The sequence below is a fragment of the Hibiscus syriacus genome, unplaced genomic scaffold (genome assembly GCF_006381635.1).
Source record: "Hibiscus syriacus cultivar Baekdansim isolate YM2019G1 unplaced genomic scaffold, ASM638163v2 tig00117016_pilon, whole genome shotgun sequence".
In the NCBI taxonomy this organism is placed as follows: domain Eukaryota; kingdom Viridiplantae; phylum Streptophyta; class Magnoliopsida; order Malvales; family Malvaceae; genus Hibiscus; species Hibiscus syriacus.
In genome coordinates this window covers 654902-675610 of record NW_024063525.1, presented here as the reverse complement: position 1 = coordinate 675610, position 20709 = coordinate 654902, and the positions used below count along the sequence as shown (strand labels likewise).

At 34.3% G+C, this 20709-nt stretch overlaps 1 pseudogene; it reads left to right on the top strand.

Moving 5' to 3' along the window:
• Positions 1 to 2347: 2347 nt before the first annotated feature.
• Positions 2348 to 5386, top strand: LOC120195593 (annotated as a pseudogene).
• The last annotated feature ends 15323 nt before the right edge of the window (positions 5387 to 20709 follow it).

Sequence of the window (20709 nt, the reverse complement as noted above, 5' to 3'; positions counted from 1 at the left end):
ATGCCACTAATAAACTAAATTAACATCAAGGATGTTTTACTGATACGGTAGTCGATATGATCTTCCAGAGATGCTCACAATGCTCCTCACTTCACGTCTTTTTCCTTTTCTTTACCTAAGCGTGAAAATCATCACACGCTAAGTAAAACTTAGTGAGACAATAATATAGATAAGGTGAGATAAAATATAAAATGTCATAATTACTTCAAGGCATTAAAATACTATAAATACTTCAAAAACAATAAATGTAACTCAAATAAAACCATTGAAATTTCAGACCGATTTATTCAAGTCATTTTCATCCTTTGAAACCTAAAAAAAATCATCTCGTGATTTTATTAAAACCATAATAATCAATATCATATATAATAATCATTTCATATTCTTTTTCCATTTAGAATATATTTAAGAATTTTCATATTTTATTTTTCTTTTGAATATATTTCAGAACTTTCTCATATATTTTCATTGTCCAATATATATGATACATGCACCAGAGTCCATAATACATGCTTCTTTGGACTAATGTTTCTACTTGAACCTATTAGAAGAACAAAGTCTCGAAGATTCAAAGCATATTTTTTCGGTAAGCATAATGTGAATGACCTATCATTTTTGGACACTGCTTTCTAGGTTTGATTCTTCAACAAGAGCAACGTTCATTAACCAGCCACCACTTCCCTATCAATATATGTAAGAGAATGCAAGGCACGTGAGTAGAAAATAATGTGTGCACTAAGCACCAACGGTGCCATCATTATCATTAGAATATGCACTCCAAGTGCATTCATATAATTTGCACTAATGATGCCTTTCTTTGATCATTTGAACCAATTGTGCCTTTCTTTAATGTGCACGAATGTACCATAACATCATCATAAGAATTACTCAACAGAATGGCATGCCAAGTGTACCTATGACTCTCCATGCAACATATAATGGGCTTTCAGATAAGTTCATATACATTTATTAATCAAGCATTTCAATTTGGAAACATTTTCATCTCATCAATATAAAATTCATAACTTCGACAGTTCATACCTGAAATCATCCATAATTTAAAATACAACATCAGATAAAATACTTTGGGGTATTCATGCCCTAAAATCATTCATAAAACCTTTATATAAGCATTACGAAAACATTCCATAATCAAAATTAAATCATACTTTAAAAATAAGTCATATGAGGTTGACTTATCTCAAGTCTTTGTCAATAAGAATAATTAAATAAATAAATTGCACTCACCTTATTTGTCTCGCTAAATCCTTCTATGACTATAACCTTTTAGTCTCGTACTTTATCCTTCATTTTTTATTCGCTTTGCTCACGATATATGTTGCAGTCTAAATAAAATCATATACACAACACAAGCATATATTATTATTATACTAACATATTCTAAATCCAATAATAAAATGCACATATTATATCCTATATAAAATCACTTCACTATTTAATAACAACCTTAACATTTCCAAATAATTTCTCAAATTCATTATGTTATAACTTTCGCAAACTTCACAATTTATTCATCACATATGAATTCTTTTAGAATTCATTATAACTTTTCTATTTAATTTAAAATGATCCTTCACCACTTAATTAAATCTAAACTTAATACCCAAAATTTTCAGCGTTAAAATAATATTTATACTAAAATATTCTAAATCCAATAATAAAATGCACATATTATATCCTAATATAAATCACTTCACTATTTAATAAAACCTTACATTTCCAAATAATTCTCAAATTCATTATGTTATAACTTTCGCAAACTTCACAATTATCATCACATATGAATCTTTTAGAATTCATTATAACTTTTCTATTTAATTTAAAATGATCCTTCACCACTTAATTAAATCTAAACTTAATACCCAAAATTTTCAGCGTTAAAATAATATATTCAATCTACTATAACCACATTTACAAACTTTTCATTTAACCCCTAAAATTTCCAATCTTTTCGAATAAACCACTAAACTTAACCAAATTTGTAATTTGTTCCCAAATCATCATTCTAACTTCAAATTCAGTATCCAAACATTAATTCCAGCATTATAATACTTCACTCAATCTAATACTTCAACATTTGAAAACTTGCAATTACATCCCCAACTTTCTAGCATAATTTGAATTAGCCACTAACTTTCCAAATTCTAACAATTTGATCCAAAACAATATTCTAACTTCACTTTTAACATCTAAACAATAATTTGATTCTTATTCTCAATTTTCTTACATCGTATTCCTCACCATTTTCACGCACTACTTCCTTTTCCCTCCCAACCGTTACTATCTTTAACTATTACGAAAAGATCCTAAACCCCGTGACAAAGACATGACACTGTCGTTTTTGTTTTTTCGCCTTGAAACGAGAAATCCAAATTTCGAAGCTTTGCTTTTCTGCGTTTTCTGGGTTTCTTTTGCTTTACCTTCTGTGGTCTCTTTTAATGGAGACTCTCAAATCCTGAGTCGGGTCCAGAATTCCCAGCTTGGCGATCCGAATTGGAAACTCCGTGATTGGGTTATTTCGAACCCCGACCAAAGCCCGTGTAATTGGACCGGCATTAGCTGCGAAGCTCGGAATCATATTGTTATTTCGATTGATCTTTCTGGGTATGGAATCTCGGGCGGGTTTCCGTTTGAGTTCTGCCGGATTCGGACCCTCCGATTTCTCTATCTCGCTGATAATTCCTCAACGGTTCTATCTTCTCAGGCTTTCTCTCCATGTTTTCGTCTACGGGAGTTTGACCTCTCGGATAACTTATTCATCGGCGAGTTACCGGATTTCTCATCGGAGAATCTGGAAGTTCTTCCACTTTCTAACAACAATTTCTCAGGTGATATTCCCCTCAGCTTCGGACAGATGCGATCTCTCTAAGTCCTTCAATTGGTGGGAACGTACTTGACGAAAAGATTCCTTCATTTCTGGGTAATCTTACTAACTAATTTCGAACTCGGGTTTAGTCCTTTTAAAGCGAGTCATTTGCCGAAGGAGATAGGAAACTTGTCGAAGCTAGAAGTTTTATGGTTATCAAACTCGAATATCGTGGGAGAAATTTCGTTTTCCATTGGTAATCTCGTTTCGTTACAGAATCTCGATTTATCATGCAATTTTTTGAGCGGTAAAATCCCAGAAAGCTTATCAATGTTAAAGAATTTGGTGCAAATCGAGCTGTACCAGAACCAGTTAACCGGTGAGTTACCTGAGAGTTTAGCTGAGTTGCCAGCTCTGCTTCGACTCGACGTTTCACAGAACAGCCTCACCGGGAAAATACCGAAGAAAATCGCTGCAATGCAACTGGAATCTTTGAATCTCAATGACAACTTTTTCACCGGAGAAATTCCTCAAGTTTTATCTTCGAATCAATACCTCACTCAGTTAAAGATATTCAATAACAGCTTCACTGGGAAGTTACCGTCCGACCTGGGTAAGTTTTCTCCATTGGAAGAATTTGATGTTTCAACAAACAATTTCGACGGGGAGTTACCGCCGTTTCTTTGCTCCAAAAAGAAGCTTCAACGCATTGTCGTTTTTAAGAATCGGTTCTCCGGGAAAATACCGGAATCGTACGGTGAATGTGAATCCTTGAATTATGTTCGAATGGGTGATAATACACTTTCTGGTAACGTGCCCGAAAATTTTTGGGGTCGCGCTTTAATTCAATTTCTGGAATTACATAACAATCATTTCGAGGGTTCAATTTCTTCTTCAATCTCAGCACTTCAACAACTAACCAGTTTCGGATTTCCGGTAATAATTTATCCGGCGAGATTCCAGTAGGTATTTGTAAACTGGAGAATTTGACACAAATTAATCTGAGCAAAAACAAATTTTCTGGTGAACTGCCATATTGCATCACTGATCTGAAGTTACAAACGCTTGATTTGCAAGATAACGAGTTAACAGGGAAGATACCAGATTCAGTGAGTTCATGGACTGAGTTAACTGAGCTGAACCTTGCCAGAAACCGATTCACCGGTGAAATTCCACCCACCCTCGGGAGCCTACCGGCATTGCTTTACCTCGATCTGTCCGGTAATTTATTGAGTGGTAAAATTCCAGAGGATTTAAAGAAGCTGAGGCTGAACCAGTTTAACCTCTCGGATAATTTTTTGAATTGCAGAGTGCCTTCGGGCTTCAATCACGAGTATTTCGTAACGGGTTTATTGGGTAATCCGAATCTTTGTAGCCCGAGCTTGGAACCGCTTCCGCCATGCCCGAGAATCAAACCCGCTACATTATATGTCATTGCTATTATAACATCCTGTTTTCTTCTACTTATCGGGTCCCTCGTATGGTATTTTAGAACCCACTCCAAATTTGTAAGCAAAATCCGACGTCCGTATAAAGTCACCTCTTTCAACGGATCGAGTTCAGCGAAGAGCAGATATTCCCATTTCTTAAAGTGTATCATCGGAACAGGTGGGTCGGGTCGGGTTTATAAGCTGAAACTCAAAACTGGTCAAACGGTGGCGGTTAAAAGATTATGGGGTGTTAAACGTGAGGCGGAAGATGTGTTCAAATCCAAAACCGAGTTATTGAGTCGGATCCGACATGGGAACATCGTGAAATTACTCATGTGTTGCAGCGGAGATGAGTTCAGGATACTGATTTACGAGTACATGGAGAATGGGAGCTTGGGCGACTTTTTGCACGGCGACAAGTGCGCAGGCTTAGCGGATTGGCCGAAGCGGTTCACAATAGCTATCGGCGCCGCTAAGGGGTTGACCTATTTGCACCATGATTGTCAGCCTCCCATCGTGCATCGCGACGTGAAGAGTAACAATATATTGCTGGACGCGGTAGCGGATTTCGGGTTGGCTAAAACGTTTCAGATAACAGTCGGCGACAGTGGTGGTGGCGCAGCCATGTCTCTCGTCGCCGGAACCCATGGCTATATCGCGCCAGGTACACTTTTTAATGCTTCTTTTCTTTTGCAATGGCAGTTAGCTTACTATTAAAATGATTGCAGAATATAGTTACACATTGAAAGTGACGGAAAAGAGCGATGTTTATAGTTTTGGCGTGGTGTTGCTGGAATTGATCACCGGGAAAACGCCAAATGACCCATCGTTTGGTGAGAATAAGAACGTGGTGAAGTGGGTTACGGAGGTTGCTTTATCTTCATCATCTGCCCAATTTGTAGCCCAGATTGTTGATCCAAGGATGAAGCCATCAGCATCAGATTTGAAGGAGATTCAGAAAGTGTTGAACGTGGCTCTCCAGTGTACTTCAGCCTTTCCTATTAACAGACCTTCCATGAGAAAGGTTATTGAATTGTTAAAGGATCAATGGTGATTTTGAAGACCAAACATTTTTCCCTATATATTTTGCTTTTCACGGAGGGCCGCTTTTTGTGTATGACAAACGTAAAACGGGATGCTTTGCCTTTTTCCAAATCAAATTTAGGCCCGTACATGAATCGATTTGTTTTCAAATTTCAAATCTTTATAAAAACTATTGGATCTATCCTCATTTTGCCATGTTGGATAATTTCATATAGGACATTCAACACCTTTACATCTGTTAGAGGTTTATGCATTCAAATAATCTTGTTGGTAGGATGTATATGTAAATTTTAAGTAAATATTATCTTATAATCTCTTAAATTATTGAAAAATAATAGGGTAAACTACACGAGAGACCACCAAACTATGGTCAGTAATCAATCTTGCCACCGAACTATTTTTTATCTCAATTTGATCACCAAACTTTTTAATTGATTCAATCAGACCAACGCACCGTTAATTTTAACAGACTTGGTGATGTGTTCGTTAATAAAAATGGCATAATTATATATTTGGTCATTAATATTTACATATTATATCAATTTAGTCACTATTTTAATTCAATTAAATAAATTTAACTATCAAATTTGAATATGACACGTGTCAATACATGATTGGAAGGTTTTATTTATGATTTTTAAATTATTTAATTAACTGATTTTTAACCAATTGGGTGGTGACATGTGTCACCATCAAATTGAAATAAAAAATAGAAGAACACAAATATGCGCTCAAGGGGAATCAAACATGTGTTAAGGGTGAGAGTGACCAGCGCCAAAACCATAAAACCAAAGCTCCCCAATGGTTATAACTTACAACAATTTGTATTTGACTTGTAAAAGTTTGTTAATGATAAATTTTTAAAAAAAATTATTTGTTTAAATAAATTATTTTTTCTTTAACCGTTAATCGAACCGAAATTTATTTGAAAATTATTAACCGAACCAAATTAATCGTTAATCGGTTAATAATTTTCAAATAAATTTCGGTTCAATTAACTGTCAAATAATTTCGGTTCTATTAATGGTTAAAGAAAAAAATTCGGTTAATTCGATTTGGTTAATAATTTTCAAATAAATTTCGGTTCGATTAACGGTTAAGGAAAAAATAATTTATTTTATTCGGTTAATAATTTTCAAATAAATTTTGATTCGATTAACAGTCAAATAATTTCGGTTCGATTAATGGTTAAAGAAAAAAAACGGTTGATTTGGTTCGGTTAATAATTTTCAAATAAATTTTGGTTCGATTAACGGTTAAAGAAAAATAATTTATTTTATTCAGTTAATTCGGCTAATAATTTTCAAATAAATTTGGGTTCGATTAACAGTCAAATAATTTTGGTTCGATTAATGGTTAAAGAAAAAAAATCGGTTAAAAATTTTCAAATAAATTTTGGTTCGATTAACAGTCAAATAATTTCGGTTGGATTAATGTTAAAGAAAAAATTTCAGTTAATTTGGTTCGGTTAATAAGTTTCAAATAAATTTTGGTTCGATTAACAGTCAAATAATTTAGGTTCAATTAATGTTAAAGAAAAAATCGGTTAATTTGGTTCGGTTAATAATTTTCAAATAAATTTCAGTTCGATTAACGGTTAAAGAAAAAATAATTTATTTAAACAAATAATTTTTTTTAATTTTTTTATCATTAAAAACTTTTACAAGTCAAATACAAATTGTTGTAAGTTAGAACTATTGGGGAGCTTTAGCCCAACGGTTTGGGTGCCTAGTCACTTTCCCTTAATGTTAGATAATTATGCCAATTTATTAACGGACACGTCAGACTCTATTTTTTTTTACCGGAGAGTGGTCTGATTAAATCAATTAAAAAGTTTGGTGTTCGAATTGTGACAAAAAATAGTTCGGTGGTAAGATTGATTAATGACCATAGTTTGGTGGTCTCCTGTGTAGTTTACCCAAAATAATATCAAGCCCAATGAAGAAACAAGGAGTTGGAAACCATTTTTTTAATATAAGCTAAAGGAAATAGTATTAAAAGAGCCCCAACGCAGAGAAGTAAACAATATGGCCCAACCTTGTGCTTACTCTTCAGCAAGTTGTTGACCCATTTTTATATATGAATTCGATAATACTAAGAAGAGCAGGCCTTCATTTTCTTACATTTATTTATTTACTTACCAGAGAACCACTGTGTTCTATTAGTCTGGCTTTACACAGTGCGACAACACGATGAGGCTCAATGGCCTAATTGCCGTTGTATTTTATTCACAGTATAATACATCAATAATAAGATATCATCTGTTAAACAGAATTTTAAAATTAATTTGTTTATCATGCTTTAAAAATAAAGTTAATTTGTTCGCAATACAAACTACAAAAGAATGAACACAAATTATTATATGACAATGAACTTGGTATACCAAAAGTGAACAAACAATTAAATTAATAAATGAAAATAATTGGATTAGAATGTAATATCAAATGCTCCTAACAACTCCCATTTTCAAAATGTAGCAATGCCATATGGCAATGTTTGTAGAATTACTGAAGCCCCGTTGCCTTTCTTTGTCTTCATTATTGAAGCATTATAAGTATAAATTCATGCGTCCTTGGAAAAGTAGACACTCGTTTTTGTCCAGATTTCAAATTAAAATTATTATTATTATTATTATTATTATTATTCTTCTTATTATTATTATTATTAGTATTATTTTAATATTATTACATTTTTTGCAGGCCTAAGTTACAACCAGTCCACCTAAAGGCCCAATTTACAAGAGCCCAAATACAACCTTAAGCCCATTCAAGCCCAATCCAGAACCCAACTGGAGCCCATACCCGAAGCCCAATGATACAACCCGAAACCCGACCCGTCCAAGCCCAACCTGTCAACCCGAAACCACTAGGATTTCTTCTCTGCTTCAGCGCCGCCTCCTACCTCAAGCCGTTGGATCTGGACCCATCCAACGATCTAGATCGCTAAAGGATTAGGGTTTTCACCTTAATGATCTCAATCGACCACTGCTCAAGCCGAGATTCACCCTCGTCGCCGCCTCCATCGGAGCCGATCAATCCCGTTGTCATAATCAGCAGTGATAGAATCAATCCATCAGTCAGAAAAAAAAACAAATCAATGTCAAAAAACCCCATAAAAAATGGGAAAAAAATCATATTAGATCCTACTCTGTCAATCAAAGGAGATAGGATAATGATATCCTATCTCATCAGATAACAATCCATCCACAAGTCACCGAAGATATAACATGCAAAAATATTTTCGGGGAGGAGGAAGATCAGAGAGAGGGAGAGAGAAAAAAGAGAGAGGAAGCAAGATAAGGATAGGATTCGGGAGGGGGATTTGAGAAAAAAAAAAACCAAAGGGGTTCAAATAGAAAGAAGGGGTTCGAGTAAAATAAAAAACAAACAAACACATATGAGAGAATAGAACGATAGAGTTTACCTTCCTGAACCCTTACCGGAGCTTCAAGCTGTTGGGCTTCGATTAAAGGGGCGGTTTATGGCAAAAAAGGGAAGGAAAGCTTTGTTTCTTCTTTAGGGGTTGTAGGGATTTCTTTTGGGGTTGGAGTGGTGGTGTGTGGAGTCGTTTAGGTCACCAATTTCATGGTGTACGGTGGTCGATGATTGGTTTTGGGGTTTTATGGCTTTCGCTCGTCGTAGGGTAATGAGGAGACTAAGGGTCTGAGAGAGTTTTCTTATCTCTTAAGAGAAGAGAGAGGCTAAATGTGACAAATGTGAGGAGAATGGTCGGTTAGGGTTTAAGGTTAACCATTTATACGATGGGCAAAACGACACCGTTTCGCGGAGGGGCAATATGACAATTTATCGCGTGGGTAAACTTCACTCAGGGCCCTTATTATTTTGTAACTTTTCATTTTAGTCACTAGTAAAGCTTTGATTCCTGTTATTTCGAGCTCATTATTTATATAATGTTTGATATGGTCATTGAATAAAATCTATTTGTTCTTGTTATGGGCTTAAACTTTTGATATGGTTGTGATTTAGTCCCCAATTTGTTTTATCTAATTGCTTTATTAATATTTTTTTTATTTGGATAGCTAATTTGCAAAATGTTCATTTTAATCATCGTCTAGCTTCTTTTTGTTTAATTACATGATTAATTCCTTAATGTTTGTTAAGTTTCGATTTAGAATTCCTTCTTCATTTTTGATAATTTCTTAATCATGTCAACACATTTATCACGCATTTCATGTTAGTCCTCTTATCTAATGTTTGATTTCGGTTTATTTTTTTTCTTAGTCCCTATATATCTTAGTAATTTATAAATTAACCACTGGTTAGTCTAAAAAAAATGGATTATTACCTGTCTACCCCCGCTTTTTTTTTGTTGGTTGATATCTATTTTATTTATTTATTGCACATTACACACTTTAAGATCGGTGTATGTATTTATGTTATAAAAATTATTATGTATGTTATGCCATTTTAAATATTTATATGTATATGTTTATGTGTATGGATATTTACATGTTTTTTGTAGTAAAGTTAGTTACATTTTTTTAACTTTTTATTAAATGCTATTTTATTTAATAGTTTGTTAAATGTCACTCGCTCGAATATTTTCAAGAAATGTATTTGTAAAACGGGCGTGGAAAGTATCACTTGATCGAAGTGTTGCAATCCGATATGACGTTCGAACAAAATGTGAACTTGAAATAAATCGATTTTATTTTGCTAATTAATTCATTTTTATTTTAAGTCGAACAATGCAATGCATGTTCCTAAATAACAATTTATTTTATTTTATGTAAATTATCAATATTCAATTTATATTCGATTTGTGTTTTTCGAGGAGGGAATATCCTTTTTAGTCAAGAAATAAGAGAGATAATCTTCCCGTCGGAGGATGAGTAAATCTCAATATTTCTTTTCGAGTTAAGGAATTTTTCCTAATAAATAATTCGAAATAAATTAATCAATGTTCAGTGCATGGATCTTAATTTAACTTTATATTCGATTCATAATTTCCACTATTAAGACAACGTGTAAGCGATTAAGTACCAAATTTTGAGCGTTGTGGGGTGCTTATCATTCCCTACGCGTAATCGACTCATGGACCCATTAAATCGGAATTTTGGTAAACGTAGACCAATTTTTGTCTTAAAAATGATTTTTCTTAAAATTGTTTTAAAACACGTTTTTAGGTATTCGACCCACCTAGCTCAAAGGTCGATGGCGACACCCTTTTAATCCCATCCAAATTAATTCAAAATTGTCAATTTTTCAAATAAAGTTATATATTTTTTAAACTTAATTGTTTTATTTTTAAAAATGGTTATGACAGCTTGGCGACTCCGCTGGAGACTTTTTTTAGAGAGTCAGGTTGTAAGTCGCTTATACATTGTCGTAGTGATGGAAATTATAAGTTCGAGTATATAGTTAACTTATGATCCATCTATTGAAGTTTTTTAATTTCTTCATTTTTAATCGAGATACTAATATTTTAATCTATGTTTTCAGCAATGTTCAAGTTTCTATTGAGAGTTTCCTTTTTTCCTTTAAAATCAAAGGTTTGTATGTTCCTCCTCACACACATCACGTGCATTTTAATGACATAAGCTCTAGACCCAAGCTTCGTTCCAAGTAAGTAGGGGTGAATGCTTTACTCTCATAATAATTTATTCTTCGTATGAGTTTTAGCAAATAACCCCTCGCATACATATGCTTTATACCTTCGTAGGAATTTATTCCTCATATGGGTATAAGGAAGTGGATCCCCTCGAATTGAACTCGATCCGTTTACGCCTGTAATGAGTTAAGATTGAGTGTTTGGCAACCCAACGGAGCACCGACATCAATGACAATTCGAGTACCTTTTTCTTATAGTGCCGAAATCATGCATAATGAACCATAGAACTGTCATCCTAGGTATAGCTATACCGAACCTCAGTTCATCAGTAAGTATTGTAGATGCTTGATTTGTCCAGGTCGCATCATTTACAAAGCACCAAACCTTACCTAACCCCATATCAAAGTAAAAAAACAAATTATTCCTACCAAATAAAGCAAAGAAGAAAAAAAACAAAGGGATTAGGTGAAGAAAAAAAATAAAGGGATTAGCATTCATCATTAGAAAAAGAGGGGAATTAATCGAGAAAGGAGAAAAAAACAAAAAGAAAAAAATAAGAGAGAAAGAAGACTCCTATTTTCGGCTGACATTCGTTCTCATTTATCGGAGGATCCATTCGACGATTCAAACAGTGGAAAGACTCCCAAGACACCGACAAACAACATACTTTAAAATCAAGTCGATCCAACGGTGGTCGACAGCAAAGCGGAGAGGTTCCACGGTTATTTCGTGGAGTTGCAAATGGTTTCTCGCAAAACCAAGGTCATATTTGAGCTCCCGGCGTCAAGGCGAAGCTTCTCTTGAAGTTCGGCGTCAAACGGCCACCCGAGTGTGGCGGTGGAAGACGGTTTTCCCCTCTGGGCGAGAAGGTGACAGAATGTCCTTTTAAAATTATCGATTGATCTTTGGAGCTCTTTTGCGTTTAAATGTTTGGAGCATCTGTAGGTGCACGTGTGTGTTAATGTGTTGGTAGTATTGCACATGTAGCTATTCTATTTTTGATTAAATCTTGCTTTGGCCTCCTTTCCTTAAGTTATAATATTCTGGTCCCTGTTCTAATTTCACTTTAGCCCCTCGTATCCTTATTCCATTTATTGGTTGTTTTGTGTTTTGTTCATATAAATATGATATTTTACATTTTAGTCCTGCATGTGGTATTGGGTTTATTTCGATTTTAGTGTATGAAATGTAATGAGTTGTGCTTTATGACTTGATTTTTTAATTTATGGTTTTAGCCTTAGATTTATTTTCTTATTTATTTGAGTCGTTTTGTAAAATTTTTTATATTTTTCACGATAATCTACATATACTTGTATTAGTGTGCAAATTTTGGTATTCGATTAAATAGATTCCATATAGGTATTATTAAATTATATTTATATTAAGCATATTTTTCATAATTGGAGTTTTCTATTCAGCTCAGTTGGTATAGCACAAGGTTCTTAACCTTGAGGTCGTGGGATCAAGTCTCACGGTGGACAATTCATAATTTGGAGGTCTCCCACGGAAGCTGCTCTCAACCTGGCGTTGGGGGCAACCTACTATCCTATCTTCCCCTTATCTCATTACATATGGGAATAAGGGTCAGCTAATTTTATATTTTTCATAATTGATATTAATTAATTTGTTACTTACATATATATATTAATGGTTTTAAATTTTGTTTTCATTTATATTTTTTAAACGAATTAACTGCATGGATATTAGCATTTGTTTCAAGTCATTAGAATATACGTTTTTTTATTGAACCCTAACTTTTATCGAGGTTTTTTTTTTAATTTAATATATTATTTTCTATGTTTACGTTAGTTTTGTTTTTCTTTGTATCATTTTATTAATTAGTATAGTTATCCTCACATGCATAACTTGACCTAATTACATAATTGGATTAAGGGTAATATTCTTTTAATTTAAAAATTGTTTGAATGACTTTTCTTAACTCACTAGAGAGTCATTTTGAATGATTTTAAATTAAAAGTGTATCCCATTATTGATACCTAAAAATTGATTCATCACTTTAAAATTTGGGAATGAGAGAAAAAAGAATATTCGGCTATTTAAATGTGTCGAGAAAAAGTTGTTATAACTAATTTAAGATCTGGTATCGATATTTTTAAATAATCGAATATTTTTTATCTTTCTAAAAGCTGGGTAATTTTAGTTTAATCTATTTTGGTGCCTTTGAATATTGTAAAATTCGTTCTGTTGTTTTATGGGATCAAAAGTCAAATTAAATTCAAATTTGTAAATTTCATTGCAAAGACATTAATTAATCAACTAGGTACCGATTTAGGGCGCTGTGGGGTGCTAATCATTCTCCACGCATAACCGACTTCCGAACTCATTTTATGGTAACACAGACCTCCATTTTTTGTTTTAATTAAAATTAATTTTTATTTAAAATAACAAAAATATTTTTTGGTGCCCAATCACACCCTAATCAAAGATTGGCGGCGACTCTTCGAACCATATGTTTTTTTATCATAAAGGAATTTTCAAATTTTCGAAACGAGGTTTTTTTAAATCGCATTTTTTTAATTAAAAGTCAATCGTAAAGGGATAATTAAAAATGGCGTGGTTTTTGAAATCTCGTTTCTTAAGGAAAAAATCGTTTCGGCAGTTTGGCGACTTCGCTGGGGACATTTTTTTAAAGAGTCAGGCCAATAGTCGATTAATTAATTGTCTTTGCAAATGAAATTTATAAGTTCGTTCTAATTTGGTTTTTGATCTCTGAATTGTTTTAAATTTTTGTTTGCATTTTAATTTGTGATTTGATTAACAAATAAATAGTTGTACTTACGTGTGATTTACGTGTTTCAGCTTTTGACCTTTATTTTAGTCTGTTGTTTTTCTTGGATCAAGGCAAAGGATTATGAGTTTCCCCTCACTGTCGCTATAACATTTTGATATTTAGAGCCTTCTAACTGTGCTATGTCCCAGTAAGTAGAGGCGAACGCGACGCTTACGTGAGAAAAATTATTTTTCTCTGTATGGGCTTTAGCAAGTAACCTCTGGGATACATATGTCTTATGCTTACAAGTGAAACATTGAGTTTCCTTGCATGGACATAGGGAAATGTATCCTTTCGAATTGAACTTGACCCGTTTAAGCCTATAATGGGTGAGGGTCTGACAAGCCCAAGGGGACACCAGCAAAGGACAATTCGAGGACCCTGTTAGTGATACCAAAACCTCTGCCCATCTTATACTGAATCTATGTCCGTAATTCTTCAAAAGTCACAAGGGGAAACTCATTCTAACCTTTTCCTCGAATTAATTTATTTTTGCAAGAAGTATGAGAACTAGAAAAGCATGCGGTTAGGTTTTATATTTCTGTACGAAGCATGTGAATTAGATATCATAAGGTTAGGATTTTTTGTGAGTAACAAAGCATGTGGGTAGATATCATGTTGGGTAGGATCTACAAAGTATGATTGGGTAGCCAACATATGAGGGTAGGTTTTTTTAATGATTACGATAATTACTATCTTGTAGTTTATCTTATGTGTACTAACTCATTTTTGTTCTGTGTATATTTTATTGTGTTTTTGTTACATTTGCATCTTCATGTCATCCAAAGGTGTTAATTCGTAAGTGATTGACTAATAAGAATGCTGGACATATTGAGACAAGAAATTCTCAACCATGTAGTCAAAACCGGGAGATCAAAAGATGTTCGAATGATCCATGAAAAAAGACATCCGATGAATGATGAAATCTGAAGCTGATTGAAGACTTCATTTAATGGTGAAAAGGCCAAGATGTTGACTCAAGAGATGTATACAGTCATACCAAGGACGAGAAGACCCTTTATAAAGACATGAAGACCACTTCGCATTGGAAGTAAAAATGGAGATTTCAAAAAGGACTTCCGACATTATCAAAGATGATAAAATATACAGACAACTTTGGGGTGCAATGTTAGATTCCATGTAGAGTACGAATCAAGGAGATGAAGAAATAAAGAATCACATTTATATTTTGACTACATGGTGTACTTACTGAATTCTTGTTTTCTAAATGAAAGGTTGTTCTATGGTGGTCACTTTTGGAATTGACACCTTTTGCATTTGCATTTAGCATTTGCATTTGCATGTATTTATTTAAGCATTTTATATGCATTAGTTATGAAAAAATGGAAATAACTTATGGGATGATATGTAACAATAATACCAAGATCATTCATTCATACTACTCCTCATCGTTATGAACAAACAAATGGAAACAATGAAGCAATTTCATGAGAAATCACAAGATCAATTACAAGAGTAGTTAGCCGGGTCACAGCAAGGTATGAAGAATAAAGCATCGGGTTCTCTGCAAGGTGTATCGAATCAAATGACCCAGGTGTTGGCAACTAAGGTTGTTGATAGAGAGGAAGTCACTGATAAAGGATGCTAGTCTCATCAGACTAATACGTCAAGAATGATAACCTACCCTGGAGCATCTAACTCAAACCTAGGGAAGAGCCTCATCAATTATGAGCAATTTGAAGATGAATTCAAGTGGATAAATGAAGCCATTAAAGATATGAAGGTTGTTAATACCTCTCACAAGGAGTTAGAAGCTAGAGAACTCAGTTTGGTCCCTGATTTAGTCATCCCACATGAATTTAGGGTGCCTAATTTTGAGAAATATGATGGCACTAGTTGTCCCCTAATTCATCTAAAGATATTTTATAGAAAGATAGAAGGGTACCTAAATGATGATAATCTGTTAATTCATTACTTCTATGATAGTGTTGTTGGGTCAATTGTAGTATGGTATAACCATTTGAACAAAGAGCAAATCAAGACATGGGTCAGCATAGCTGATGCTTTTCTGGGGCAATATCAATATGTTAAAAGCTTAGCCCTAAAACGTCATGACCTTCAGAGAATAAGGATGAAAGCTATTGAGAGCTTTAAAGAATATGCCCTAAGATGGAGATGAGTGACAGTACAAGTTCAACCTCCTTTGTTAGAAGAAGAAATATCATATATGTTTCATGATTCTCTTCCAGCTCATTTCTTTGAGTTAATGCTGGGAAATTCGATGAAGGGCTTCAAGGATCTTATGATAGATGAGGAGTTAATTGAATATGCAATCAGCAAAGGAAACTTGAAATTCCCTTCTAAAAGTCCAACCTATCAAAAGGAAAAAGCTGATGAGGTGAATGAATGTTACGTCCAGAGCTCCCACAGCCATAAAAGAAAAGGGACAACGGGTTACTCTTGTCGTCCAAAGAAAGTCCCGCGATCGAAAAATACTTTGAAAATATTCCAAATTTCTATCTCGGATCTGTATCCCCATTTGATTAAAGGTCAATACATCACACCAAGGCCATTGAAAGTGCAACCAAACCCTTCTGCCCGCAGCTATGATCAAGATAGTGTTTGTGATTTCCACTTGGGGGCATTGGGGCATTCCACGGGGAAGTGTAGGCCGCTGTTAAAAGAGATAGAGATGCTTATTGAAAATGGGATGTTGACACAAGAATTTGTGAAATAGTTGATGACGAGCTCGAGTGGGGCATCAAAGCATATAATATAACATCCGTTTGGGTTAGGTATTGTTGCATTAGATGAGTAATGGGGCATCATAATTAGGAAAAAGTCATTTCATCCGTCATGAAGCCTTATTCCATTTACAACATCTTGTTTGAATTTGTTTTTTTTGTCATTTCTCAATTGTCTTTGTAAGGATATTTAAATGAATTCATGTTATTTTAAAGATGGTGAGTATTGAATCAAATTTGCAATCTTGAAATTCTTTGAATATCAACTGAATTAAAAACTCTTTAAATGATTAGAGTTATAGATCTTTGACAAAGTGACAAGATTGAAAACTAATAAAACAAGGACCTTGACCTTATCCCCATAAGATACAATTGAACACCATACATTTCTATTGCAGGGACCGATATAGCCTTCTCATATCATAAGGGAATGAATAATAGGCTTGGTATTCAGGTATGCATAGGAGCGGACAACATGTACATCTTTTGTATATGATGTTACAAAATTGACCAGACCACACTTTTGTTGATGACGTTCAATGATGATTATGATTTTTTGCAGATGGAATAGTCGAGTAGGTGAATCTGGTTTAGGCCAGTTACTTGGAAATTGAGCTCTAAGGATGAGATTTTCTGACTTTCAAAAAACATCTAGACTATAACAGGTTCTTCTTGACAAGCTTAAAAAATTGAATCCGTATACCCAGAATGTAATTATATATGTATATATAATAAAGCTGAGCTATTCCACTAAATTAATTGGTTATAGAGGAAACTCGAAAGCCCTAACTTTATGAATAGATTGTATTCAAAACATGATATTGCTCGGATACTTGGCAATTCAGTGTTTGTTCCATTACAATTATCAGGTCGAAGACTTTGTGATGAGATGAACCCTTCAGCTAGCCCGATAAAGGCAAATTACAATAAAGCTGATTTCAGCTAGCCAAACAATGGCAAATTAAATCAAGTTTATCTAAATAAGGAGTTTTTGTAAAGATGGACGAAGAGAGTTAAGGAACACCTGTTATAGTCAATTTCACACGAGCACTCATGAATTTCATTTTTAGACCGATATTTCTGCACTGCCTTTGTTAGAAGAGTCTACGAAGTTTGAATAAATGGAAGATTTCAGAGAACTGAAATAGAAGTGTTCTAGAAAGTCTAGTAATTGATTATGCTAGTTGCGTCATTTTGTCCACATCCGATTACAATACTAAGCCAATAAAGAAGGGCATGTTGTGATGTTCACAATGATCAAGAAAGAAATGATATTTTGGTGGTCGAAACCTTAGAAAATAGGAAACCAACATGAAACTAACCCCTCAATTTTGACACTTGTCAAAGAGCTATAACTCTGAAAACATTAAAAAGAGCTATTGATTCTTTTGATATTCTGTGAACTCGTGTTTATGATTTGATTCGATTGTGAGCCTGAATTAAGGGCAATGTTTTATAAAATTCTTTCATTCTTTGATCCCTAAAATAAGAGAAAATGGAAAAACATTTTCAAATAAGAGAGTCTCAAATGTGAAAGGTCCTTGAGGTTGGTGAGGTTCTCTTTGCCTCTATTGAAGAAAGAATAAGCGATGTTAGAATAATGAAGCATTCCACAATGTTAAAGCAAATAGTCCGAGAGATCAGAATAACTAAGGAATTGAGCTTGTAACACTCAATTGTGACATTGTCAGCAATCTATCAAGAAAATGATCACTCTATGGGAAAAAGGTATTTATCCTAGTGCATAGAAAAAATGTAAGAGTGCGACCAGTCAAGAATAAGATGATCACTTTATTTGAAGAGAGAGGCACCCATATCCCAGCTCATAACAAAATGTAAGACATTATGTTAGAAGGGTTGATCATTTCTTAAGTGTCCATGGCAACATGAAGAAAATCCCTCAAGCTATTTGACAACACTCTTGTTTAGTAGCACTAGAATGTGAGCATTCAAAGTTAAGAGATTTTGGTACGAAGGGAGCAATGAATACCCACATTGGGGTATGACTGAACCCATATCATGTTAAGATGAAAAGTTTCAGACCAAGAAGACATTAAGAGTAAGTCTTACAACTTGAAATGTTGAGGCATTTTGAAGGTCTGTTTAAGCTAGAAGTATTAATGTGGGGCATTTTTGGAAGCCCATGTTATCCTATGGAAAGATCATTGAATTGAACAAATAGTTCCAATGGGATAGAAATGTATGAAGAGTGAAAATGGTGAAACAGTGATAGTGGAGTTTACTATATATGATCATTTTGTCCATCATCAGTTGCATTACTCTTGTGATTTCATATGCATTAATGTTGGCGAGTCAAAACATCCCACTTTAATTTCCACTGAGTTTTGGTATCCTTGTAATACCATACAAAAACTCTAAACGCTATACAAAAAGCTTCTCTGGTTAAAAGATATGGTCATAAGCCACAGGAAAGATGAATGTGTTGGCAAATGTTTTGCGAACCAGTAAATATGGTGTTGAACCAATGTTGCATTACCCAAAATGAAGATTTTCTTCTATAACTCCAAGGTTAAAAATGAGAAATGATGAAGACTTCTTTCCACAGAAGAGGCGATCGACTTTTAACAGCAAGAGACTAGTGGAACAAACTAAGGTAATGATGGTCTGTTGTTAAACCTCTTGACATGGAATGATGTAAACAAGCCTTATTTGATATCTGATTAAATGTGGTGACATGAAAAATTTAGATAAGTTCTCATGGTGTTGTGTTTCAAGAGTCAAATAAGAATAGCCGCAGCCTCTCTTTGATCTTTACAGAGTTTGGCATATTCATAATCTCCAAAATGGGGCAACAAAGTCCTATTTCTGACCATGGTAAGAAGTTGAGAGAGAAAACTCTTTCTCCAAAATGAAGACGGAAAGAAAAGACTACAAGATGATCGAGCAGATCTTCAGAAAAAGGCAAGCTTGAAATAATAAGTTACTTCATTGATATATGAGTAAATTCCGTGAAGAAGTGATCAAGCGGAAGAAGACCGAGTTCGCCACTCTGGAATCAAATGAAGATTGAATCAACATTTATGCATTCATAAGAACATCATTTGCATAAAAGAAAATGCATTACATTTAGTTGTATTTGCATTTAAATACATGGTTTTGACAGATCTTCAAGTGAAAAGAGAAGATTCATGATGTCAAAAGCCCGACAAATTGAAAGGAATAATTCAAATTTTAAACACAGGGAATCATGTTTAAGAGAGGCAGAAACTGAAGAACAGAGAGGCCTAATATACAGAAGAAGTATTATTTTGAAGTGGGGACCATCAGATGTAAGAGAAAAAACAAAGGTTCTCAAGTACAAAGAAATTGATCAATTAATTAAAAGGAAATGTGCACAATGAGTCATTAACCAATTCAACGTCCCAGAAAGGGAGAGGTCCAAACGACAGTCGAGTCAAGGAAGATCTCACATCTAGTTGTTGCGATACAAGCTCCCACAAAAGAAATGGATTCTCAAATATTCTCTTAAATTCTAAATTTTTCAAGTATAATGTTTTTCAAATCTTCAAGCATACACCAATGAGTTGTAACATTTGATTTTCATGTTTGAACTTCAAAGTAATCAATCTTGAGCCTTCACGGAAGAATAGTGAAGGAGAATCATTGCAGAAGATTGTTCAAGTTATATACTCCCTGAAGTAATAGGGAGCGAACCCATTTCCACAAGATTGTTCGAGTTCTATACTCCCTGAAGCAATAGGGAGCGAACCCGTTTGCAAAAGATTATTCGAGTTCCATACTCCTCGAAACAATAGGGAGTGGACCCGTTTGTAGAAGATTGTTCGAGTTCCATACTCCTTGAAGCAATAGGGATCAAACCTGTTAGCAAAAGATTATTCGAGTTTCATACTCCCTAAAACAAGAGGGAGCAAACCCGTTGGCAAAAGATTGTTCGAGTTCTATACTCCCTGAAGCAACAGGGAGCGAACACGTTAGTCGAAGATTGTTCGAGTTCTATACTCCCTAAAGCAATATGGAGAGAACCCGTTGGCGGAAGATTATTTGAGTTCTATACTCCCTAAAGCAATAGGGAGCGAACCCGTTTGCAGAAGATTGTTCGAGTTCCATACTCCCTGAAGTAATAGCGAGTGAACCCGTTGGCAAAAGATTGTTCGAGTTCTATACTCCCTAAAGCAATAGGGATCGAACTCGTTGGAAGAAGATTGTTTGAGTTCTATACTCACTGAAGCAATAGGGAGCGAACCTGTTGCAAAAGATTGTTCGAATTCTATACTCCCTGAAGTAATAGGGAGCAAACCCGTTTTCAAAAGATTTCTCGAGTTTTATACCCTCTGAAGCAATAGGGAGCGAACCCATTTG